At 35.8% G+C, this 27,420-nt stretch overlaps 1 pseudogene; it reads left to right on the top strand.

Annotated features, from left to right (window-relative positions):
* The window catches only part of LOC116556116, a 122,777-nt pseudogene extending 95,943 nt beyond the window's left edge, over positions 1 to 26,834 (top strand).
* Positions 26,835 to 27,420: the final 586 nt, after the last annotated feature.

Raw genomic sequence — 27,420 nt, 5'->3', positions numbered from 1 at the left:
CATGTACCCTGAGTATACATAGGTTGGATGTGTAAAGGTTTCTGCTCCCCCTACCTTCAAGCCAAGTATTCACTACCAAGTTGCCTCCAAAATCTCTTGAAGTTGTGAGGTCCACACTCAGCCTTTTACTACCACTATTTAGAGAGAGTCACAAACAAATGCCTTTCTAGATTTAAATAGAAATTAAAGGGGCGAAAGGAAGGATGAAAAACCTATGAGCATCTGTGAGCCAAGCTGCCAGCTTCACTCCCCCTCTTTGCTCTTGCACAAAGACATATTTCATTTGAGAGTGTGAATATATGTGTGACCAACACAAAAGCTGAGGATTTTCAAATCAGCCAGCAATCCCTGGGCCATTTCAGCTGTGTTTCTACTTCACAGAGCCTCTTGGGGACAGCTGGGAGCAGGTGTGAAGTTCCAGTTTATTAGCAAGTTAAGTCAGTGTTGCTGTGCATTTTGAGGGGCCTAATAGGCTGGCCAATCTCCATGAATATAGAATAGCACTGCACTGGGAAGACACACAAAAAATGAAAATGCTACCTACTGTTATTACTATTACAAACAGCACCTGTTGGGAATATACTATATTCCAGAGACTGTGATTCTGATGAATTCTGATGTTCATTAAAATTTTTAAATAAATTAGTAATATTTTCTTCTGGATAAAGAACATTGAGAAATTATAGTTGATGCTGAGGATCCAGTCCGTATCAAAGAGATGCTCTAGGTTGCTTCCCCACATACTGACTTTAATTTATTGTTTGCTTTGCAAATGGAGCTTAAAATTTGGGCCATGTTGTCTGCTGAGTACAGTGTGACCCATGAGGTTTGATTAACCATGAAAATATTTCAGAGGCTATAATCTCCATGGCAGGTGGAATGTTAATATTATTTATTTTTACTTTATTTTACTTTTGGCCTTGGGAGGGTACCAGAAGGAAAGAAACAGAACCTAAAGTAGTAGTGTTGTACAGAATTTTAAGAAAATATTTGGTATCATTCCTTAATTTTTAATTTAAAATAAGGACCAAACATAGTCTGATTTTTTTATTATCTCCCATATTTCCTTTTGTATTCAGGCTTTTGCTTCAACCATTTGGCTATCAACATGTGGTTTTCCAGCCAAATAAAATTCACCTCACCTCATGTTCCTTTTTGGAATTTTTTTGCCTTCATATCCAGTTCATAGAAGTGGGAGCTGAGTAAAGCTGGAGCAGTCACCAGCCTTTTAGTAATCAACAACCATCAGGTATCATGTCCAGGCTCCGAGCCACAAGTAATCCTAATTGTAGCCAGTGGAAATTGGTTTTAAAACTTGGAGGTGTTAAAGATTAGTTCCACAAAAATTGCACGATGGCACTGGGTTATAATAAAAGATTACTGATGAAGATAAAATACATGTGAATAATAATGTCTCAATATCCTCACTCATGTTTGTCTCACACTTACATGACTGAGCCAGAAATGAAAATTTTTCATGCACAGTTATTGGGGGGGGAAATGCAGGCTACCCACCACTGGATTTCTGATCATTTAGCCTGCTACTGAAAAATATATAAAGTCCTTTTGTAACATTTTTCCATTTCTTTCTATAAACCAGGAGAGTGGTACAAATGTAAAAGCACCAAGGAGAGCCGTAGGAGCCAGCCAGCTTCCAAGAGGAAAGACTATGAAAACCAATCTGAGAAGACACTGAGGAAGCATGTGAACTGTCTCCAAATACCTGAAAGCCTATCAAGACTTGGTCTTTTGTTTCCAAGGAACAGTAATGATAAGTGTTCTATTTATTGTTGAGTACCCACCATTATCAGGCATCATGCAAGTGCTTTTAATACATTTTTTCTAATTTTCATATGAACTACAAAGTAGATAAGTTTATCCCATTTAATAAATGAATAAAGGGGGAGAGTGGTACACAGGGTGTATGTACACAACATGCTTAAGCTGCTCACACAAACAGACATTCCAATCTAGGTCTCTCTCCACCTCAGCAAGCACAATTCCACCTTTCCAGTTGCTCAGGAGACACCTTTGAGTCCTTTCACATCCTAGAGCTAATCCTTTAGCAGATTACATCTGGTCTACCTTCAAAATATATTCAGAATCTGGGTAATTCCCACCGCCTACACAGTTCCTAGCCTGTTCTAAGCCATCCATGTTGTTTATTACACAGTACATCACATCCATGTTACTTATCACATAGCTTCCTCCTAATGCCCTCCCAACTTCTACCCACAGCCTCTGATGGTCTATGTTTAACACAGCAGCTAGGGTCATCCTTAAAAAACTAAGAGTTTGTCTCCTCTGTTCCAAAGTATCCAATGACATCCTAGCTTAATATGACTTAAAGCCAAGGTCATTATTACAATTGACTGTATAAGACCCTACCCAATCTGGGTGTTGTTTTTTCCCGTCTCCTTGCTCCTTCTCAAATACCCTGGCTCGGGGCCTTGGCACTTTCTGCACCCTCTTGCTGGAATGCTCTTTCCTGAAACATCTTCATAGCTCACCTCACTTCCACCTCCTTCAGGATGTTATTAAAGTGTTACCATCTCACTGAGGCTTTCCTGATCACTCGATTTTAAGTTGCAACCTGCCTACCCAGCTTTTTTTCCATAGAACTTGTTACCATCTAACAGACCATATTCTTTTTTCAATTTTTGCTTTTTAGTTGTCTTTTTTTCTCCTAGTACAATATGATTTCTATGAAAGCATGGTTGTTGGTGTTTTTTTTTTTCTATTTGTTTACATTCTGTCTATCTAGCAACCAAAGCAGTGTCTTGTACCTACCTGGCCATCCATAAACGTCTGTTGAATAAATTACCATGTCACAAGACCATGGGATCCCACTGAGCCAGTCTGGCTTGAAGAGATATATCACTAAGGTAGGACACTTAATATTATGGGAACACAGAATATCAAAGCTTAAAAGTGCCTCAGGATCATCTAATTCTCCAAATAAGACCAGTGGAGAGTCACTAAAGGAAGATACAGAGATTTTTTTTTTTTTTTTTACAATGACTTCAAAAATATAACAGAGCTATGTGAAGTTAAAATGGACTGCACAACCACACAGGGGAATCAATGTGGGAGAAAGGGGAAGTGTTAAATTCCTAAACTTAAAAGGCCTTCCTAAGTCTGAAATTCCGTAATTCTCAGACTTACTCTACCTTGGGCTGACCTCACATCCCAAGCTCATAACATTTTCTCTGGCTGGATTCTCTGAGCTATGCTCCAGCAGATACAGGGTACAATACCATCTGTTTATAGGAAACAGGGATTGGCTTCTCCAAGCATGAGCCTAAGTTCAGGGAATGAGTGAATAAATATCCCATTGTGTCCCAGGTGCTAGGGCATGAAGAAAGTCAGGAGCCAGAGGGAGTCTTTTGGGAGGGCTGTAAGCAAGGCATCAAGACAACGCGGTTGCCTTTTATGGCAGATATGACTGGTTTCCTTGTCTCTGCAGGAATGTGAGCAGAACTTCCTAGGAGACACTTTAGAAATGCGTACAATCCCTAGAAGTTTCTGGAAGATGCTGATAATTCTTCCCCATATCTAGTACCTCATAAATGATCTCAAATTTTCTATACACATACAATCAGAAAAATGGTGCTTTCACTTACAATATGTTGTCATTTACCCAAGATTTAGAAAACATTGAAACTTTTTTTAAGTTAAAGAACAAGAAATCAGTAAGATCACAACCTTTGCCCAAGAAACCCTATACTGCTCCAACTGCCAATTAAACTTTCTCATTTTTAACAGTCATGGCTCTCTAAATTCAAAGGCTTTTGCCAGTGCAGTGAATATTAAGTACAATTGCCCTCTGGTACTGAACTGAAACAGAGTTAAAATTCTTAAAATTATATTTCATCCCACACTGCAGAAGTTCCCTTTTGAAGCCAACATAACTCACACATCAAAACCTCCAACGAAAGACTTTATTGGCTGTGAGATACAACTAATTGATTTCAGAAGCCTTACTAGGGATTGCATTTTTATTTTTATAGGCCCGGAAAAAAAAAAAACTGTTCTTAACTGCATGGTTCTTCAAGTTACCAATTTAATTACACTGTTTATTGCACCCACAGGATCCACAAAGGTGCAAAATATTTCGTATTTTCTTTTTCTCTTGTCTTTAAACCAAAGATAAATTATTTCAAAGGCAAATTTGAATCCTGGATGAAAGATAAAGTATAAATGTAGAACTGAATCTCTTAAGGAACTATATGAATCACTGGATTATTATAAAATTGTTCAATATTATAAGCTTCTTGTCATAAATAAATAAGCTTTAAAATGTGAATAAAATAAACACTCAAAGGACCTATATAACAGATAAGCTGAGACTTGGAAGCATTTTGAATTCTCTGCTGCCTTATTATTTGAAAGTGAAAGTGGTAAAGGTTAAATTGAAGACCTTAACTACAATGGCAAAAACACTCTCCCATCCTTGTTTATAGACTTACTTGCTTTGAAGAGTCATGATCTGTAAGTAAGACAACTGGTAGAAAATAGATACCATACTTAATTATTGAAAAGAGCTATTTCCTTATCATACCTAGTAAGTATTTACTATTTCTGTATTTTAAAATGATACTATCTATACCACTTTTCTTTTGCAAGAAAGAAAATGCTATTTTCTCTCAGCTTTCTATACTGAGAAATCTTATGTGTTCAGAAAGTACATCCTAAAAAATTCAAGATGTTACTTTTGCACATATTTCTGAAAGAAGTATCTCATTTCGGAACAAGTGAATGGACATGACAATACTAGCAGAGATAAACGATGTCCTCATGACTTGACTTTAAAGTCAATGCACCAGGCAAAGTCTAGAAGCAAAGGTCTTAAGAAAGGTGCATGTGGCCCAAGCTGAAGGCATTTGCTGATGAAATCTTAACCAGAGCTCTGCGTGGCTTTCCAAGGAGTAGTGTCTGACTCTCTAGCAAAGAGGGTAGGTAGGAGTGAGGACTCTATCCTTGATATCAGCAAAGCCACCATGGAAACATTCTTCAGATAATAAAAGCACCACAATCAAGGACATTTTTTGTTCCTTTGGCTGAGACTTGTACAAAAGGAAGGATTGATAACATCTAAGAGAGATGAATCTAAAACATCTACCAGAAGTTCAAGTACATGGACCTACATGGTAAAAACTTAGGACTTTAACTATCACCAGTGGCCTTACCAAAATAATTTGGCACTTTTACTTCAACGTGAGGTAAAGGGAAATGGTTTGTAGTGTTGGATTTTTGCTTTATTTTGTTTTCAAGTAAACTCCAGGAGAGAGAATAAATGCTGAAGACTTCCATATAAATCATTTCCCTTATGTTTACATTTAACTGCCTTGCTACATTCATCTAATGAGTTTAGTCTGTTTTCTCTTTGCAAGCTCCGTATGGTTATAAATACAATAAAGAACAGCATGTCTTCTACCATCACTAGTCCCAAAATAGTCTTCAAATAAAACACATTGCAAAGATTATATTTGCCTTAAAGCTGTCATATTATCTATATATATCCAATATATAATACATATATATTTGTAATATATATTGTATATTTGTTTATTTGTAATATATATTATCCATGTATATGTATACATATATAAATGTGTATATGGATATACACATATTATTTCTATTAATGAAAACTAGTAGCCATCCTTCCCCAATCTGGATTGACTTTATTTAGCCATCTTGGAAGGGAATGACAAAGCAAATGGGGTGTTTCTTCTCCTTGTCAGTATGTCACTTGTTGGGTATGTCGTCCTTGAATGCTTTACCAAGAAATAGTTAATGAGAAAATCTGAGATCTTGAGTTTTCTTCGAAGTGCAGTCACCTGTTCCCTGTCATAATTAGTGTCTCTTTGCTCTTCAGCCCATTGCTTCTTGACAGCTAACTCCTGTCTTATGAATACATTTTCAAATAATGGTGGTAGGCTACTGAACCACTTTTAATCTGTGAAAATCAACGTGTCCTTAATGATACTTCAATAGAGAAAGCTGGAATATCTTATTTGTCAACATTTGAGACATTGGTTACATGAATTACTTTTAATACTGGTAACTTATGAAAATATTGAGCTTCCTAGTAGAAAATACATCTTAAAGATGACCACGTAGGCTCAGTCGTGAGCAACAGCTCTAATACTAAAAAGAATGTCAGCTAATATATGTAGAAGGAATGACAGAATTAGTAAGTTATCAGTTTGTAAACTTCATACCATACTATGATGTCTAACAAAATTATTGATTTTGGCAAGAAGTATCACATGGTATTAAAACCTTGGGTAAAAAGGTATGGCTGGATCAGACATTCTGTAGTGCCAAGATAACACCACAGCGACTACTTCCTGGCAGCAAGGGAAAAACGCAACATCCTAGTGGACAATTAAGAAGTCATTAACATTCACAGTCATAGTGATATAAATGGTGGGAAATCCAGATATTATGTTAGTGCGTACTCTTACCAGAATATTAACCATAACCTAATCAAGCTTTTTCAGGAGGTTGTAAGACATATCCAGAAAAATGAAATATTTTACAGGACAGATGACCCTCTCTTTTCAGCAAGCCAGAACTATTTTAAGCTAAAAAATGTTTAAATGATACAACAAACAAATGCAATTTGTTATCCTAATTAGATTCTGGTATGAACAAACCAGCTGAAAAAAAATATTTTAGGGAAAATTTTAAGGAATTTGAATATGGAATAAGTATTAGATGATATTCAGTGATTATTATCAATTTTGTTAGGTATAATAATTCCATTTTGGTTATAAGAAAATGTTCTCATTTTTTTACAGATACATAGTGAGGTATTTATGAAGTATCATACTATGATGTCTATAATTTTTCCTTAAAATACGTAAGTATAGTTTAAAAATGAGTTGAAAAGAAGTAAAACAAAAATGAAATACTTTCTTCAGAATAAGCAAATGCAAGCGGCAGATGACATCCTCAGATGACATAGTTCTGACCAACAACTTCCCACTAAAAATCTGAATGTCTTCTGCACTATTAATATTGCCTTAAAAGAGTGATAAAGTCTTTTCATAAATAGGACATTTAGTCTCTCTTCACTGTTTTTCAGAAATAAGTCAGAACACTTCAGTTAAGTATTGTTTCCATTCTCTTCCTTTCTGTATTCTAAGACAGTGGTTGTCAAAGCGTGGTCCTTGGAGAAGCAGCATCAGTATTGCCCAAGAATGTACTAAAAAGGCACAGTCTGGGTCTGCTCCAGGCCCAGCCAATCAGAAGCTATGGGGGTGGAGCCCAAACAGCTTTGTGTGTTCCATCCTCCAGGTAATGCTAATGCACACTTCTGTTTGACTAGTCATTGTTTTAGAAAGCTCCCATTTCTCCCCGGGGTAATCCACTTTATCACTGCTAAGTTGCCTGCAAACTAGAGATAAAATAAAGTAAGATTCCAAATTGTAGAATTGATGCATAATTTTTATCCTTTTCTATCTAAGCTTTTAGCCATTAAATGAGTGAGTAAACTATACTTGTTATATTGGACATTGCATTATGCTTACAAAACAATATTTTAGACATTATTGAAAACAATGAACTTGTTCCATGTGGTCACTGTTATACTTCCCAGACTCCAGGAGAACCTTCTACTCTCTACTGCAGGATGAAATAGATCCATTTTATGAGCTAGAGTTTGTAACGCAATTTGAATGATGCCTGTCTTCAAACACTTCACAGAATTTTAACTAATGGGAACTTCTAGCATACCGACTTACAGTATTCCAATTCTCTAGTGGTTTGCCTTGCCTCCCCAAGAAACAGTATCTTTGAAGACTGGTAAACATGCCTAAATGCTGCAAAACACCCTGCATCCCATATGCTCTGAGCACTCAGTCAATATTTCCTAATATTAGTGGAAAGTCAGAATCCTGAGAGGTTCCACAGTACCATCATTTTCTTTTTTTTAATTTTACTTTAAGTTCTGGGATACATTTGCAGAACATGCAGGTTTATTACATAGGTATACATGTGCCATAGCGGTTTGCTGCACCTATCAACATCATCTAGGTTTTAAGCCCACGTGCATTAGGTATTTCTCCTATATGCTATCTCTCCCCTTGGCCCTTAACCCCATACAGGCCCCATTGTCTGTTGTTCCCCTCCCTGTGTACATGTGTTCTCATTGTTTAACTATCACTTATCAGTGAGAACATATGGTGTTTAGTTTTCTGTTCCTATTTAGTTTGCTGAAAGTGATGGCTTCCAGCTCCATCCATGTTCCCACAAAGAACATGATCTCATTCTTTTTTATGGCTGTGTAGTATTCCATGGTGTATATGTGCCACATTTTCTTTATGCAGTCTATCACTGATGGGCATTTGTGTGGTTTCATGTCTTTGCTATTGTAAGTAGTGCTGTAATAAACATATGCGTGCATGTGTCTTCTTTATAGTAGAATGATTTATAATCCTTTGGGTATATATCCAGTAATGGGATGGCTGAGTCAAATGGTATTTCTGATTCTAGATCCTTGAGGAATTACCACACTGCCTTCCACAATGGTTGAACTAATTTACATACCCACCAAGAGTGTAACAGCATTTCTATTTCTCCACAGACTTGCCAGTATCTATTGTTTCTCGGCTTTTTAATAATTGCCATTCTGACTATCATGAAGTGGTATCTCATTGCGGTTTTTTGTTTGTTTGTTTGCATTTTTTGCATTTCTCTAATGATGATGAGCTTTTTTTCATATGTTGCTTGGCCACATAAATATCTTCTTTTGAGAAATATCTGTTTATATCCTTTACCCACTTTTTGATGTTTTTTTTCCTTGTAAATTTAAGTTCTTTGTAGATTCTGGATATTAGACCTTTGTCAGATGAGTAGATTGCAAAAATTTTCTCCCATTCTATAGGTTACCTGTTCACTCTGATGATAGTTTCTTTTGCTGTGCAGAAGCTCTTTAGTTTAATTAGATCCCATTTGTCAATTTTGGCTTTTGGTTGCAATTGCTTTTGGTGTTTTAGTCATTAAGTTCTTGCCCATGTCTATGTCCTGAATGGTATTGCCTAGGTTTCCTTCCAGGGTTTTTATGGCTTGGGGTTTTACATTTAAGTCTTAAATCCAACTTAATTTTTGTATAAGGTATAAGGAAGGGGTCCAGTTTCAGTTTTCTGCTTATGGCTAGCCAGTTTTCCCAGCACCGTTTATTAAAAGGGAATCCTTTCCTCATTGCTTGTTTTTGTCAGGTTTGTCAAAGATCAGATGGTTGTAGATGTGTAATGTTATTTCTGAGGCCTCTGTTCTCTTCCATTGGTCTATATATCTGTTTTGGTACCAGTATCATGCTGTTTTGCTTATTGTAGCCTGTAGTATAGTTTGAGGTTAGGTAGCATGATGTCTCCAGCTTTATTCTTTTTGCTTAGGATTATCTTAGTTATATGGGCTCTTTTTTGGTTTCATATGAAATTTAAAGTAGCTTTTTCTAATTTTGCAAACAAATTCAATGGTAGCTTGATGGGAATATCACTGAATCTATAAATTACTTTGGGCAACATGACCATTTTCACCATATTGATTCTTCCTATCCATAAGCATGGAATTTTTTCCATTTGTTTGTGTCCTCTCATATTTTTGAGCAGTGTTTCGTAGTTCTTCTTGAAGAGGTCCTTCACATCCCTTGCAAGTTGTATTCCTAGGTATTTTATTCTCTTTGTAGCAATTGTGAATGGGATTTCACTCCTGATTTGGCTCTCTGCTTATCTATTGTTGGCGTATAGGAATGCTTGTGATTTTTTCACATTGATTTTTGTATCCTGAGACTGCTGAAGTTGCTTATCAGCTTAAGGCGTTTGGGGGCTGAGACAATGATGGAACATACCTCAAAATAATAAGAGCTACTTATGACAAACCCATAGCCAAAATGATACTGAATGGCCAAAAGCTGAAAGCATTTCTTTTTGATAACCAGCACAAGACAAGGATGCCCTCTCTCACCACTCCTATTCAACATAGTTCTGGCCACAGCAGTCAGGTAAGAGAAAGAAATGAAGGGTATTCAAATAAAAAGAGAGGAAGTCAAATTTTCTCTGTTTGCAGATGACATGACTCTATATGTAGAAAACACCATCATTTTCTAGTGCACCAAACTAGAAACCTAACCCAAAGTGTCCAACGTTCCATGCAGTGCTTTGTCCCCTGGACTTACTACCAGGAAAAAAGAATGTGGTATATAGAATTATAGTCCCATCCTCATTCTGGAGACTTAGAGACACATTTAACTATTTGATATTGATATGAGAGGTGTCCACGACTAACTAAAATCATACACTATTCCTCATACCAAATAGTGTTGTACAAGGTTTGCATTAAAGCATAACCAGGCTGACTCCCTGTCTTTCCCTGTCAGGAATGAGGGTCTCTTAGGCTACCCATAAACCACGGGCACCAGTCCTTACTGCCTGAGAATTTTGCCATACTCTTCACAAACCCTTCTTGAAAACACATGTGAAACAGTGTCCAGTTCCTGCCTATGTCTGCCTGTTCCAGCACTAGCTACTGATGGCCAGATGCAATAGTTAATGGGAACACTCAATTTTGGAGGCAGATGTCAAGAGAAGAAAAAAAATTCCATAATTCTGAAGCAAGAAAACTTCACTCGAACATGACTCAGTGAGAAGGAAAATAACACACTTGCAGGAAATACACAGCTGAAACTAAGAGAAGGCACCAGGGAAAAGATAGGAAAGGTAATGGTGATTTACAACATCTGAAAGAATCTGCTGTGAAGTTGCCCATTTTTACTTTAATCCTTTATATCTTCCAGTCTTCAAACACACAGTTATGTAACTAATTATACTATGGCCAGCTACCTCATTGCTATAAACAGTTGAAGAAAAATGGCCCTACCTCCTAAATATTTTTTATCTATTTGAAATCACCAACTGCCTACAGAGGCAATTTTTACGTACATCTATATGTCTGTAAGTATGTGTGTATCTATATATATAATACATATATGCACACACATACATATTTATCACAAAGCTTAACATATAGTATTAGATAAGGTAGCAATGAATTTGAATCCCAACTCTCCAACTTCTAAGTCATGTGATAGATTATAGGCAGTAACTTAATGAGTATAAACCTCAGGTTTCCCTCTATGAATGGGGATAACAACATCTCTATCAGTTTTGATCCAAGGTTTAAATTAGATGATGTATGCCTAAAGTTTTCCACAATTTCTAGCAGAAAGTTAGTACTCAATAAATAGTTGTTATTAATATTAATATTGTATAACCCTCTGTGTATCAGAATTTCTCACTTGCTTTGTCACGCACAAAAAAAATTAAATATTTTACTTTACTAGGATCAAGATTTTGTCTACTACTAGAGTATAGTAACTAAATGCTTGTTCATATTGCACATCTTTTTTTCAAGGAATCGCTAAAAAGTATTTTAAAAATACCACATTCTAAATCTCATATTTGCCCTTTTATCACGTCTCAGTTTCATTTGGTAATTTAACACTACTCTTCAGATAGCAGCAAGTCTATGAATGAAAGATTAGAACTGGCTGGAAAATCATTTGCTTGTGCTCAACAGTCCAAAATGAGTTGGGAAAATTGGTTAGCCACAAATGGAAACCAGAGAAGAACAGAGTGTGTGTGTGTGGCTGTGGGGTGGGGGTGGGATGTGGGGATGACTTGAAAAAGCAATCAGCACCATAAATAGCTCACATTTTGAGGGTAGATTCAATAAATGTGTCAATTATAGAATAAGTAAGTATAAATTGTATTTACTTCATTTCTGTAATCAGCAACGGTGCTTAAAACCATTTTGCCTTGTAGGTAACTTCAAAGTGTTTCCAATGTGACAGCACCAAAAAATGTTATTTTGTATTTGAATGTTATTTTCTGTTTGTCTCTCCCCTTCCTCAAGAGAGTCCTCAATTTGCCTACAAAGCTTCTGATTCTTTGGCCCTCTGAAGGCTGGAGATCATGGAGATTACTGGTGGTGTGCAGAATCTGGAGAATGGGTACAGACAAAAGAATAGAGACTACCAATAAGCGAGGGGAAGGTGACTTAAAAAGACAGGGAAAAAATTGAGGGTGGAGTTTTGTCCCAAGTGAGGAGGACTGAATCCTGTTGGTTAGAAGGAGAGAAGAGGAAAGGAAATGTTTTTAGAGGTTAAGTAAGTGGGAATGAGAAGAAATGGGTTTTTTGGTTTTTTCTTTGTTCAATTGGTTTTGGGTTTTTTGTTTGTTTTTTGAAACAGAATCTCGCTCTGTCACCTAGGCTAGAGTGCAGTGATGTGATCTCGGCTCACTGCAACCTTCACCTCCTGGGTTCAAGTAGTTTCTCCTGCTTCAGCCTCCTGAGTAGATGTGGTTACAGGCACGCACCAGCATGCCAGGATAATTTTTGTATTTTTTGTAGAGACAGGGTTTCGCCATGTTGGCGAGGCTGGTCTTGAACTCCTGACCTCATGATCTGCCCACCTCAGCCTCCCAAAGTTCCAGGATTACAGGCATGAACCACCGCAGCCTGCCAAAAATGGTTTTCTAATAGTACTAAGAATTACGTGACTTCCTCATACTTTAAGAAACTCAATTTTTAAAAGCATCATTTTGTTTTCAAATCTGCCTAAGTTGTTGGAATGTGTTTCTTTGGCCAAAACATCCCTCTAAAATTGATAATGGCTTAGATGTGGTTACCCAATTTTTATAACTTCCTTATTTTCATTTGACTCTGTCTAATTAGCTCTCTGTTCATCAAATGTCCTCAGACGTTTTCTCTGAATGTGCCATCACTTCACCATTCAATATCTGAATGAGCATTTTTCCTTTTCTGTTCTCTAGAAACCTAGGATATCATCAGATAATTTTTAATCAGTTTCTCACTAAATTGAACAACAAATTTAACATACATGGGTGTGCACACTTGTGTACTCCTGCCCAGGAGTGTGTATCATGGATAGAAAAATAGATTGGCACATAGCCAAAAGAAGCCCCAGTCAAAGTGAAGAAGCATTAAAGATCATTTATAATCAACAGAAGTTTCAGCACTTTTTAAAGTGGCACAATTGTCAGTGTGATTACTTAATGAATACAATAAGCAAAAGCAAAAAGCCCAGTAAAAATTAGGTTATGGGGTACTGGGATTTTATGAACCCTAGCCTTGATGAAAGGAAGAAAAAGGCAGCAGAATTAGTGAACACTCTTTACTATTAAAATGGGCCTCAGGGCCACACATGGTGACCCACACTTGTAATCTCAACAGTTTGGGAGGCTGAGGCAGGAGGATCGCTTTGAGGACAGGAGTTCAAGACCAGCCTGGGCAACATAGTGAAATCTCATCTCAAAAAAAAATCATACTAATAATAAGCATTTCAGTGTATAGATTTAGTTAGCCTGCTAATAGAACATGTCCCCCAGAACAAACCACCTCACCATAGACGCATATGTGTTTGTGTGTATTAGGGGTGGTAATAGGATATGTGGATTGTGAATTAAAACCACTGGGTTTGAATTGTAGCTCTATTAATCAGGCAATTTATATTACATTATTAAATATATTAATAAAATTGACATTAGAGGGTTGCTATGAAGATTAAAGGTGGTATTACTTGTAAAAACCTTGTTACAATAATTGCGCATAGAACAAAAAATAATCAGCGTAACAGCACTCACATTGCACTGACTATATGTCAACACAGTGGTCTATGAGCTTTGTATACATTAACATATCAAATACAACAAACATATGACATGAGTACTATTATTATCTCTGTTTAATAGAAGATGAAATGGAGACTCAGAGAGGTCAAGTAACTACTCCAATTCTATACCATCACAATGTTTTAGAGCTGAGATTCAATCCCAATCTACACCCAAGATTATCTTCTCGATAAGAAGAATAATAATCTGTTTATTATTACTATTGTTATCATTACTGTATGGGAAAAGGTGTATGCTAACATGGGAGCTGATTTCATCAACTATGTAACTTCATATATTTTTTATATATTATTTAATTTGCAGATACTAAATAATTGGATCTCGGACCAATTTTCCTGTAAACAACCTCACCTATTTTTCTTTATGATGGTTTCATCAACTACTAGTGCAAGGTTCTGGGAAAAAACGTAGATTGAGCAGTAAAGTGCAAGACAAACAAAATGAAAAACTAACCAAAGTTCAAATTTTCTCTGAAGACACATAAAGAGCTTATACTAAAAACATTCATTGGACATGTGAAATTCAAATTGAAACGGACATTCTGTATTTTATCCTAGAAATCTCTGTATAGCAGTACTGTAGATCATGTGGCAATATAGATAACCGAAAAAGAAATGAACGCATCATTGGAGGAAAACAGGCAGGAGAGGAAGGACAGCAGCAGGGAAAAATCTCAAAAAATTCATCAATAAAAACTGCTTTGAGTGTCATGTTTTCCTTTGAAGCTGAAATTAGAACTAGGCTGGGTGTCAACTGTGTGTTGCAAACACAATTTTCTGAGCTTGTGACACAGAGCAGGGTATAGTTCTATTTTTTACTTGTGAAGATCTATCATTTAACCAGTGCAGCTCCAAGCCAAACTTGCATTACTGTGTGCCAGCCCTTCCAGTGGAGACACCACCTTGTTTAAAACACAAAAGAGCCACATTTGGGCTGTGTGTCAGGCAGCTGTTCCATGAAGAGAGGGTCACATGCTGATAACCAACACAAAGCCTTTGCCGAGCCTTTGCAGGTGCTCATGTTCTGGCAGGAAGAAAATTCTTATCTTTAATGTGTGCAATAATGGGCTTAATGTTCATCTGGCAAAGCCTCACAAAGTTTTACACATTGACCATAAAAGGCAAGAACCATGTCTTCACAGCTCAATTAGTTTTGCATTCTCACCATTATTAGCAGGATTCATGTAATATATAGGATATTCTGCAGTTGTTTCCAGGCTTCTTCCCTTTTAGAATCAGTGAAACATGTCTGACAGCAAAGCAAAACATGAATCATGATAATCACTTTGTGCAATGATTGGTATTACAATATCAGTAGCCAAAATATGTGATATTGTACTGGAAAAACTTTCATTTATTCACATTTATACAAGTAATTCACATGAAAAAAAAATCAGGCTGTCTTCCATAAAGGCGAATGTAATGAAGGAAGCATTTAAAATTCAGCCTCTTTCTTATCTTCCCTCAATTAACAACTCACGATGTTACAGACTTAAACACTTCTTTACAGAATGTTAGTTGAGTCTATTGTTCTCTATCTTTTTTTGTCAACTTGCATATGGGAGAGATTTGACTCCATTACAGCTATTACATTAAAAAAAAGTGCACCTGGATGTATTTTGTACTAAAGAATATTATGTTATTGGGAGTGAGTATATTTACTTATAATGAGAAAGTTGTTATAATTTCACTGTCTAAACAAAATCTGTATAGAAATCTAAAGGTATACAAAATCAGCAAAAAGGAAGGTCCATTTGTCTACCAACTAGAGAAAGCAGGTAACAAATTAAGTTAAAACAGTATTTTCTCAGCATAGATTCCCTTCACATATCTGGTACTCTTTGTATGATCCCTGACCAGAGAGTTTGTCAATTTTTAAATTTATATTATTTTTAATTGACAAACCATAATTGTATTACACTTATGGGGTATGATGTGATGTTTTACTAAATGTATACAATGGTTTAATAATTGTATACAATTAAATCGAGCTAATTAACATATTCATCACCTCACTTGACATTTTTTTGTGGTGATATATTTGAAACTTACTGTCTTACTTATTTTAAAATATACAACACATTATTATTGACCATAGCCACTCTGCTGTGCAAGAGATATTGCCAATTTCTACTCCCATACTTCTATCAGGTGAAAAGAAATATTCTGCATGACTCAAAGACACCTAATAAGACAAAGTGCACCGGAGTGCTGACAAATTCAGAGAATGACCAACTTGCTCCATTCATGTCCTGCAATGAGAACTGATTAGCATTTGTCTAGTAAGGAGGGAAACTCAGGAAAGGATACTACAGGGGAGAAATGCTCAGACAAGACCTTTTTTCTGAGTATAGAAAATCATTTAAACTGTACATTATTTGTATTTGGATTCATACAAAATTATCATTGGATATAATTGTCGCTGTAAAAACCAGTGCTGACCTTCAGTTAACTGTTTTACCTCTTCTGACTACCAAATCTCTACTAAAATATATTTTATACATAAATCTACAAGATTAAAGAGAATGGGAGAAGACTAGGCAGGAACGAAATTTTGAAAGCTGGAAAGCAGAAAGATGAGTTGAATTTCAGTTTGCATGTCTGAGAAAACTGGACCTAAGCAACAGAGAGAAGGCACAAAGCAAGCTGTTTCCTTGCACTGAACAGTCCTAAAACAGTTGAGGAACAGGCAGTATTAGTTATCTCTGAAAGAGAGGCAAAAGGTTACAGACGGTGGGGTAAAAGAGAAGACTGAAAATTGGAGGAATGATTGAAATCTATGTAAGAAGTTAGACCCCAGATGCCCTCCATTGCCCCATTCACCCATTCCAGCAGAACACTAGAGATTTCTCCTCAGGAGGGATTGAGCTGCAGAAAGTCTGGACCCAGAAAACCAGGAAAGGCTGAGGTATGAGAGGGACGTAATGAAAATGCAAATCAAACTTGTCAATAATAAGTAAACTGAAAAGACAGTGGAAGGATACTTTTAAAAATCTCAGCAGAAATGCCTTCTAATCCGGAATTCTACCCAACCAAACTATCATTGGAGATTTGATTTCAGGAAATTTACCTCCCACGCACAACTTCTCAGGAAGCTAATGAAAAAGGTAACCTACTAAAATAAGAAGGAGGGATCCAGAAAACTAGAACCCCAATACCAGTTAGAAGTAAAAAAAAAAAAATCTCAGGATGATGGGAAAAGGAATTTTAGGAGAACAGTTATGTAGGAGACCTAACAGCAACCAGCTCAGACTGGAGCAAGAGGACCGACGTCTCCAAAGACAAAACTCTGCAAAGATGAATGTAACGTTTGAATGGACTGAAAGGAGATTTATCCTTCCGTGGTGTAAAAACGTAAGCAAACGAGAAGGAGAAAGAGGAGATTAGTAAGACTTAAAAAAAAAAAATCCTTCTTTCTGGGAAAAAAACTAATTGTAGAGTATAATACTACTAGTGTATTATAAAATCATAGAAATATAATCCCTGAATATTTAATGTAACCAAGAATTATGAGGAAAGTTATATGTCAGGGAGACAACGGGTAACAATCCTCAAATTCCAAAGTAAAATAAAAACAATACATATCTAAATGAAGAAAGCAATATGGGAATATTATTTAGAAATATGAAAATTAAAAACAAAATAAACAACTAAAATAATTGAAAATGGCTGCCAAAGGGCAGCAAGAATGGTGGGGTGCAGGAGACAAGGGAACATTTTTCTTAACAAGCTATGTAGAACTATTCACCTTTATACATATATAAAACTATGATAAAAGTAAAAATATAATTTTTAAAGAGTAATTAACTACTTAACAGAGCTTATTTAATTACCAATATTTCACATTCACTGCTTACTAGGAGTCCTTCTAGAAATCCTAGTACTCTGCTCATAGTAAGAGCCTTAGTGAGGTGGGTTTTTTAAATTTTTTTTAATGATTCCGGAGGTATATGCGCAGGTTTGTTACACAGGTATATTGTGTGATGCCGGAGTTTAGGTTTCTTTTTTTTTTCCCCCATTTATTTATTTTATTGCATTTTAGGTTTTGGGGTACATGTGAAGAACATGCAAAATTGTTGCATAGGTACACACGTGGCAGTGTGGAGTTTAGGTTTCTAATGATAGCATAGCCCAAGCAACAAACACAGTACTTGATAGGTAGTTTTAAAATGCTAAACCCCTTCTCTCCCTGTCCCCCTTTAAAATCCTCAATGTCTATTGCTTCCATCTTTGTGTCTACGCGTCCCAATGTTTAGTTCCCACTTACAAGTGAGAACATGCTGTATTTGGTTTTCTGTTTCTGTGTTAATTCATTCAGGATAATGGCCTCCAGCTGCACCCATGTTGCTGCCAAGGACAGGATTTTGTTATTTCTACAACTGCATAGTATTCCGTGGTATATATGTACCACATTGTCTTTATCCAACCCACCACTGATGGGCACCTGGGTTGATTTCAAGTTTTTGCTATTGTGAATTGCACTGAGAGAAACATATGAGTGCAGGTGTCTTTATGGTAGAATGATTTATTTTCCCTCATGTGTACACCCAGTAATCAGATTGCTGGGTTGAATGATAATTCTATTTTAGTTCTTTGAGAAATCCTTCATGAGTTTTGAAAGCATGAATATTTTATTTAACAATATAAAATATATTTAACAATATAAAATAACTATAGGTGCACACTACCATGCCCGGTAGCGTGCACCTATAGTTCAGCTACTCAGGAGGATAAGGTGGGAGAGTCCCTTGAAACCAGGAGTTTGAGCCAGCCAGAGTAACATAGCAAGACCACATCTTTAAAAATAAAGTTGAAATGAGAGAGAGGGAGAGAGGACAACAGTTCTCACCTACGAGAGAGCACAAACATGAGGGTAGGGATGTAACACTCAATGAACAAAATTTTCTATTTCTCAATATATATAAATGGCTTGAGTATCTGCCAGAGTGGATTGTGACTTCTATGAGGAAGAGAGCTGCATCTATCTCATTTTTCACTTTATCTTCAGCACCAAATACAGCATGGCACACAAACATCATCACAAATTTACTTAATTAATTGGCATGTATTGGTTTAATACAGAAAAGAGGACATCAAATAAAATAGCCATTTTGCTAAAGAGTGATAAAATGATTACAGCTACATTAAGTGATATAGCTCACTATTTGGCATCACCAAATAAATGTGGATATGATTATTACAGTCTAAGAAGACCTGATTAAGAATATTTTAGTCAGACAAATACCATATGATCTCACTTATATGTGAAATCTAAAAGTCAATTTTGTGGGGTAGTGGCTCTCATTTGTAATCCCAGCTATGTGGACGTATTGCCTGAGGCCAGGAGTTCAAGACCAGCCTGGGCAACATAGCAAAACCCTTGGCTTTTGGTAGAGAAGGTGTGCTCTGTTGGGAATCCTTGTAGCCCCTGATTAGTTTGGGCTCTCCAAGGCCCACACATCAGACCAACTGAGATGTCTGAGCAGCAAAGGTAAACAATACATTATTAAGCATATGCTCTTTTTTAGATTTCCAATTTATAAGAATGTTTTGAATTACAAAATAAATTAATTAATTTAATGGGCAAGTAATTGTATATATTCACGGGGTACTATGAAAAGTAAAACAAAGAGAAAACAACAAAAACAAAAACACACAGAAACCTGATCCAAAGGTCAGTAACCTGAAAGACTGAAGGTAAATAAGCCCACAAAGATGAGAATAAATCAGCAGAAAAACACTTAAAACTCAAAAAGCCAGAGTTCCCCTTTTCCACCAAATGATTGCAACACTCCAGCAAGGGCTCAGACCTGGGCTGAGGTGGAGATGGCTGAAATGAAAGAAGTAGCCTTCAGAATATGGATAAAAAGGAACTCACTGAGCTAAAGGAGCATGTTTTAATCCAATGCTAAGGAGCTAAGAATCATGATAAAACAATTCAGGAGCTGACAGACAAAATAGTCATTTTATAGAGGAACATAACCAACCTGATAGAGCTGACAAGTACACTACGAGGACTTCACGATACAATCACCACTATTAATAGCAGACTAAACTGAGGGGAGAAAAGAATCTCAGACCTGGAAGATTATCTTTTTGAAATAAGACAGGCAGGCAAGAATAGAGAAAAAAGAATAAAAAAGAATGAACAGAACCTCTGGAAAATATGTAATTATGTAAAGACACCAAATCTATGACTGATTGGGGTACCTGAAAGAGACAAGGAGAATAAAACCAATTGGGAAAACATACTTCAGGATATCATCCTGGAGAACTTCCCCAATCGAGCAAGATGGGCCAACATTCAAACTCAAGAAATCCAGAGAACACCAGAAAGATATTCCATGAGAAAATTATCCCCAGGACACATAACTATCAGATTCTCCAAGGTCAAAATGAATGAAAAAATGTTAAGGTCAGCCAGAGAGAAAGGCCAGTTTACCTACAAAAGGAAGCCCATCAAACTAACATCAGACCTCGCAGCAGAAATCCTAAAAGCAAGAAGAGATTGAGAGCCAATATTCAACATTCTTTAAGAAAATAATTTCCAAACCAGTTTCATATCCAGCCAAACTAAACTTCATAAACAAAGGAAAAATAAGATTGCTTATGCTTTCAGATAAGCAAATGCTGAGGGAATTCATCACTACCAGGTCTGCTTTGCAAAAGCTCCTGAAGAAATCACTAAATGTGGAAAGGAAAAACTGTTACCAGCCACTGCAAAAGCACATTGAAGTGCAAAGACTAATGACACTATGAAGCAACTAAATCAACAAGTCTGCAAAATAATCAGCTAGGATAATGATGGCAGGATCAAATCACCATATGACAATACTAATCTTTAATGTAAATGGGCTAAATGCCCCCAATTAAATGGAACAGAATGGCAAGCTGGATAAAGAACCAACACTCATTGTTATGCTGTCTTCTAGAGACCTATCTCATGTGCAGACATACATAGGCTCAAAATAAAGGGATGGAGGAAAATTTACCAAGCAAATGGAATACAGAAAAAAAGCAGGAGTGGCAATCCTAGTTTCTAATAAAACAGACTTTAAGCCAACAAAGACCAAAAAACACAAAGAAAGGCATCATGTAATGGTAAAGAGTGCGATTCAACAAGAAAAGCTAACTATCCTAAATATATATGTACCCAATACAAAATACAATTTATAAAGCAAGTTCTTAGAAACATTCAAAGAGACTTAAACACCAACAAAATGATAGTAGAAATGTTAACACTGCACTGACAATATTAGAGAGATCGTCAAGACAGAAAATTAATAAAAATATTCAGGACCTCAACTTGGCTCTGCATCAAGTGGACCTGATAGATATCTACAGAACTCTCCACCCAAAAGCAATAGAATATACATTATTCTCATCACCACATGGTACCTACACTAAAATTGATAACATAATCAGAAAACACTCCTCAGCAAATGCAAAAGAGCTGAAATAACAAATAGCCTCTCAGACTAGAGCACAATCAAATTAGAACTCAAGATTAAGAAATTCATTCAAAAACATACTACACAGAAATTGAATAACCTTCTCCTGAATAACTTTTGAGTAAATAATGAAATCAATCATTGAAATGAAAGAGAAAAAAGATACAACATTACAGAATCTCTGGGACACAGGTAAAGCAGTGTTAAGAGAAAAATTTATAGCACTAAAATGCCCACATCATTAAATTAGAAAAATCTCAATTTAGCCACCTAACATCACAATTAAAAGAACTAGAGAACCAAGAACAAACCAATCCCAAAGCTAGCAGAAGACAAGAAATAACCAAAATCAGAAGAAGGAGATAGAGATGTGGAAAAAAATTCAAAAGATCAATGAATCCACGAGCTGATTTTTTAAAAAAATTAATAAAATAGACCACTAGCTAGACTAAGAAAGAAGAAAAGAGATTCAAATTAACACAATTAGAAATGATAAGGGGGATATTGTCGCTGATCCTACAGAAATACAAATAACCATCAGAGAATATTATGAACACCTCTATGCATTTAAACTAGAAAATTTAGAAGAAATGAATAAATTCCTGAACACATACGCCCTCCCAAGACTGAATGAGTAAGAAATAGAAGCCCTGAATAGACCAATAATGAGTTCTGAAATTGAGGTAGTAATAAATAGCGTACTAACCCAAGAAAAGCCCAGGACCAGGCAGATTTATGGTAGAATTCTACCAGAAGTACAAATTGATAGTAGCATTTCTACTGAAACTATTCCAAAAAATTGAAAAGACAGGACTCCTCCTTAATCATTCTATCAGGCCAGCATCATCCTGATACCAAAACCTGGCAGAGACACTACAGAAAAAGAAAACTTCAGGTCAATATCCTTGATGAACATTGATGCAAAAATCATCAGCAAAATGCTAGCAAACAAAATCCAGCAGCACATCAAAAAGCTTATCCACCATGATCAAGTAGGCTTTGTGCCCAGGATGCAAGCCTATTTCAACATACACAAATCAATAAATGCAGAACTAAAGACAAAAACCACATGATTATTTTAATAGATGCCAAAAAGGTCTTTGATAAAATTTAGCATACCTTCATGCTAAAAACTCTCAATAAACTAGGTATTGAAAGAACTTGCTTCAAAATAATAAGAGCCATATATGACAAGCCCACAACCAATATCATACTGAATGGGCAAAAGCTTCTTAAGCTAATAAGCAACTTCAACAAAGTCTCAGGATATAAAATCAGTGTGCAAAATAGCTAGCCTTCCTATACACCAACAACAGGCAAGCTGAGAGCCAAATCATGAAGGAACTCCCATTCACAATTGCCACAAAAAGAATCCATTACCTAGGAATAGAGTTAACAAGAGAAGCGAAGGAGCCCTTCAAGGAGAACTATAAAACACTACTCAAAGAAATAGAGATGACATAAGCAAATGAAAAACATTCCATGCTTATGGATAGAAAGAATCAATATTGTGAAAACAGCCATACTGCCTAAAGTAATTTATAGATTCAATTCTATTCCCATTAAACTATCATGGACATCCTTCACAGAATAGAAACAAACTATCTTAAATTTATATGAAACCACAAAGAGCCTGAATAGCCAAGGAAATCGTAAGCAAAAAGAACAAAACTGGAGATATCACATTACCCAATTTCAAACTACATTACAAGGCTACAGTAAGCAAAACAGCATGGTACTGGTATAAGAACAGACACATACACCAATGGAACAGAATAGAGAACCCAGAAATAGGACCACACATTTACAACCATCTGATCTTCAACAAACCAGACCAAAAAAAAAAAAAAAAAAGAAAGAAAAAAAAGAAATGGAGAAAGGATTCCCTATTTAATAAATGATGCTAGGAGAACTGGCTAGCCATATGCAGCAGATTGAAACTGGACCCCTTCCTTATACCATATACAAAATTCAACTCAAGATCGATTAAAGCCTTAAATATAAAACTTGAAACTATAAAAAGCCTAGGAAAAAACCTAGGCAATACCATTCAAGACATAGGTATGACCTGAGATTTTAAGACAAAAGCACCAAAAGCAATTCCAACAAAAGCAAAAATTGACAAATGGGCTCTAATCAAATTAAAGAGCTTCTGCACCACAAAAGAAACTATCAACAGAGTAAATAAACAACCTACAGGATAGAAGAAAATTTTTGCAATCAATCCAGCTGACAAAGGTCTAATATCCAGCAACTATAAGGAACTTAAACAAATTCACAAGGGAAAACAAACAAACAATCTTATTAAAAAGTGGGCAAAAGACATGAACAGACACTTCTCAAAAGAAAACACACATATAGCCAAAAAACATATGAGAAAAAAAGCTCAACATCACTGATCATTAGAGAAATCAAATCAAAACCACAATGAGATATTATCTAACAACAGTCAGATAAAAATGAACACTGATACACTGTTGGTGGGAGTGTAAATTAGTTCAACACTTGTGGAAGACAACTTGGTGATTTCTTAAAGACCTAAAAAACAGAAATACCATTCAACCCAGCAATCCCATTACTAGGTATATACCCAAAGGGATATAAATCCTTATATTATAAAGATATATGCATGTGTATGTTCCTTGCAGCACTACTTACTATAGCAAAGACATGGAATCAACCTAAATATTCATCAATGAGAGACTGGATAAAGAAAATATACACCTTGGTATACTATGCAGTCATAAAAAGGAACAAGATCATGTGCTTTGCAGGGACATGGATAGAGCTGGAGGCCATTTTCGTTAACAAACTAATGCAGGAATGAAAAACCAAATACCGTGTGTTCTCACTTATAAATGGGAGACGAAATATGAGAATACATGAACACATGAGGGGCGAACAATACATACTGGGGCCTGTCAGAGTGTGGGGGTGTGGGAGGAGGGAAAGCACTAAGAAGAAGAGCTAATCAATGCTGGGCTTACTTCCTGGGTGATGGGATGATCTATGCAGCAAACCACCATGGCACACATTTACCTATGTAACAAATCTCTACATCCTGCACATGTACCCCTGAACTTAAAAGCTGGAAATGAAAAAAAAAATAATTTCTATTTTAAAATGAGCAAAAGACCTGAATAGATATTTCTGAAAAGAAGACACAAAAATATGTTAGGAAATCAAACAACTCAAAAGTCAGAAAAGAAATAAGCTAATTTTAGACAAGGCAAAAGACTTGAATAGACATTTCTCAAAAGAAGACATCCAAATGGCCAGAAGATATATGAAAAACTGTTCAACACCACCAATTATCAGAGAAATGCAAATGAAAGCTATAAAAGGACAAACCTATTAGAATGGTTACTATCAAAAAGAAAAAATATGTTAAGTATCATTGAGGATGAAAAGAAGAGGTAATGCTTTTACTTTGTTGGTGGTGAGGTAAATTTGTATAGCCATTATGAAAAGTGGTTTGGAGGTGTCTCAAAAACTTTAAAATAGAACTGTCATATGATTCAGCAATTCCACTTCTGGGTATATGCCCAAAGGAAACAAAATCAGTATCTTGAAAAAACATCTGCACTCCCACGTTTATTGCAGCATTCTTTACAATAATCAAGATATAGATTTATTCTAGATGTCTATCAGCAAATCAATGGATTAAAAAATGTGGTAGATGAATGCAATGACACATCATTCCTATCATTTTTTCAAATATGGATGAATTTGGACAACATTATGCTGGGTGAAATAAGCCAGACACATAAGACAAGATGCTGCACAATCTCCCTTAGGTATGGAATCTAAGGGATTCCATGAGTTCTAGGATTCATGACACAGAGTAGAATGGTAGTTGAGTATAAACAACAATACTGTATTGATGATGAATATAGTTAATAATACTATATTGTATACTTGAAACTTTCTAAGAGTCAAACTTAAAGGTTCTCACCACACACATACACAAATGGTAATTATGTGAGTCGATAGACATGTAAATTAGCTTGAATGTGGCAACCATTTCACAATGTATATATATCAAAATATTATGTTATATACATTAAGTACATACAATTTTTATTTGTCAATTATATGTCAATAAATATATAAAAAATGTAATTATAAAGCTATAAAAATTTCTAACAAAAATATATTGTTAATCTCAAGTAAAAGTTAATTTTTTTACAGATTATTCATTTTATTGTTACATAATTATACATATTTATGGGGATCAGATGATATTTTGATACATGCATATATTGATGAAATAAGGGTAACTGAAGTAGTCATCACACCTCAAACAATTATTACTTGTTTGTGTTGGGATTATTCCAGAGCTTCTTTTCTAACTCTTTTGAAATATACAACTGTAGTCACCCTACTGTGCTATCAGACATTTGAACTTATTCTTTATCTAACTGTATGTTTGTACCCATTAACCAACTTCTCTTTATAGCTCCACAACCTCCCCACACACTCTGTCCAGCCTCTGGTAGCCAGCACTCTACTCTTCACCTTCATGATATCACCTACTTTAGCTCCCACATATGTGTGAGAAAATGCAATTTTAGTCTTTCTGTGCCTGGCTTATTTCACTTCACAAAATGACGTCTAGTTACATCCATGTCACTGCAAATGACAGGACGGTAAAAGTCATTTGAGATTTTTGCTGGAAGTATGACAACAGTAGTCTACTTTATGGCCAGTTTTATGTAATCAATAAGTCTAAATGAGATATAACATTGTTTCTCTCATCAGTTGTTTAAACTTCCTTTGTATAATTTTCAGGAAATACATTTTTAAATGTTTTGTGATAAAAACACAGAGTTTTTCAATATTGTGTTTCAGTGAAAATCATGCTAATTCAGTATGTATGGTTACAGCTGTTCTATTTGACAATAAAGATATATTTTAGAGGTTTTTTAAAAAAAAATGAATTACTGCTTTCTGAGGGAGTATCTACAATTATATGCCTTTATTTAGGGAAAGAATTGAAACAATTATCTGTTTAATCTGAGGCCTAATTTCTACTGACTGTGGCATTTTTAGCTCCTTTCCTTCAAACCTAACCAAAAACACTGATGATATTTAAATAAAAGAATGCAACTCTACACATGGCTGCCAAAAAGAGAAGATGGAGCTGCCATTTTGAGCATGCCTAGTCCCAGGAGCAAACTATGTGGGCTTGTCTAGCTGCTATGGCAGTTGCTAATCGAGATATGACTACTGTAGAAATAGCCTACAGAGCAATTCGTGAAATTGATAAGGTTCAGTACATCAATTCTATAAAATATCTTCCATCTAAAGAATCAGGAATGGCCCATATACTATTGTTTAGTGGGAACATACAGGAGACTGAAACAGTACTTCTTCAGGCTGGCCTTGTTTATCAAGCAATCCAGATCAATATTAATCTCTGCAACTGGGAAAGGGCTCTGGAACTGGCTGTAAAATACAAAATACATGTTGATACGATTCTTACTTACTGTCAAAAGTTTTTGGAGGCATTTGGTAAACAGGAAACTAATAAATGATACTTGCATTTTCAGAAGGCCTCCAAATAGATTGGGAGAATATCAAAGCCAAAATCGAGATGGAAATTACAAAAGAATGAGGGCAATCATCGGACAGCCAATCCAGCAAGAGTATGGGTCTAAAGCCCTAAATGCCATGCTTATCTTTAAGTTTTATTTTTTGAAACATATTCTGATTTACCATGGGTAAGCATGTTTTGGTCGCTAAAAAAAAAAAGCACCCGGGCATGGTGGCTCAAGCCTGTAAACCCAGCACTTTGGGAGGCTGAGGTGGGCAGATCAAAAGGTCAGGAGATGGAGATCATCCTGGCCAACATGGTGACACTTCACCTCTACTAAAAATACATATTTTTAAAAATATATCTAGAATGGGCAAGAAGGGTTCTCCTCAATCCTCTCTTGACTTGAGAATCGTCAAGCAATAGGCCCTGAAGCCTGAATTTGTGAAAATTTCCTTAGGTGATAAACCTGTTTGATTACTTTTAATTTAATATGTCCCAAAGTTATTATGACATAATCTTTTAAATAACAAAACAAACACTCCTTTGAAAGTCTTCTGTGAACCCATTTCTGGTAATGGTACATTATAGAGTGGGAATTTTCTGGAATGTTGAAATATTCTAAATGTACAGATGAAGTTTTTACAAAAGGAACACATCCTGCACCTAAATCGAGAAATAGAATGTTACTAGGACACCAGTAGCCTCCA

The sequence above is a fragment of the Sapajus apella genome, unplaced genomic scaffold, assembly GCF_009761245.1.
Source record: "Sapajus apella isolate SASKATOON/1434 unplaced genomic scaffold, GSC_monkey_1.0 scaffold1, whole genome shotgun sequence".
Lineage (NCBI taxonomy): Eukaryota > Metazoa > Chordata > Mammalia > Primates > Cebidae > Sapajus > Sapajus apella.
Note: the sequence above shows the minus strand (reverse complement) of the source record. Positions and strands in the feature narration are given on the sequence as shown.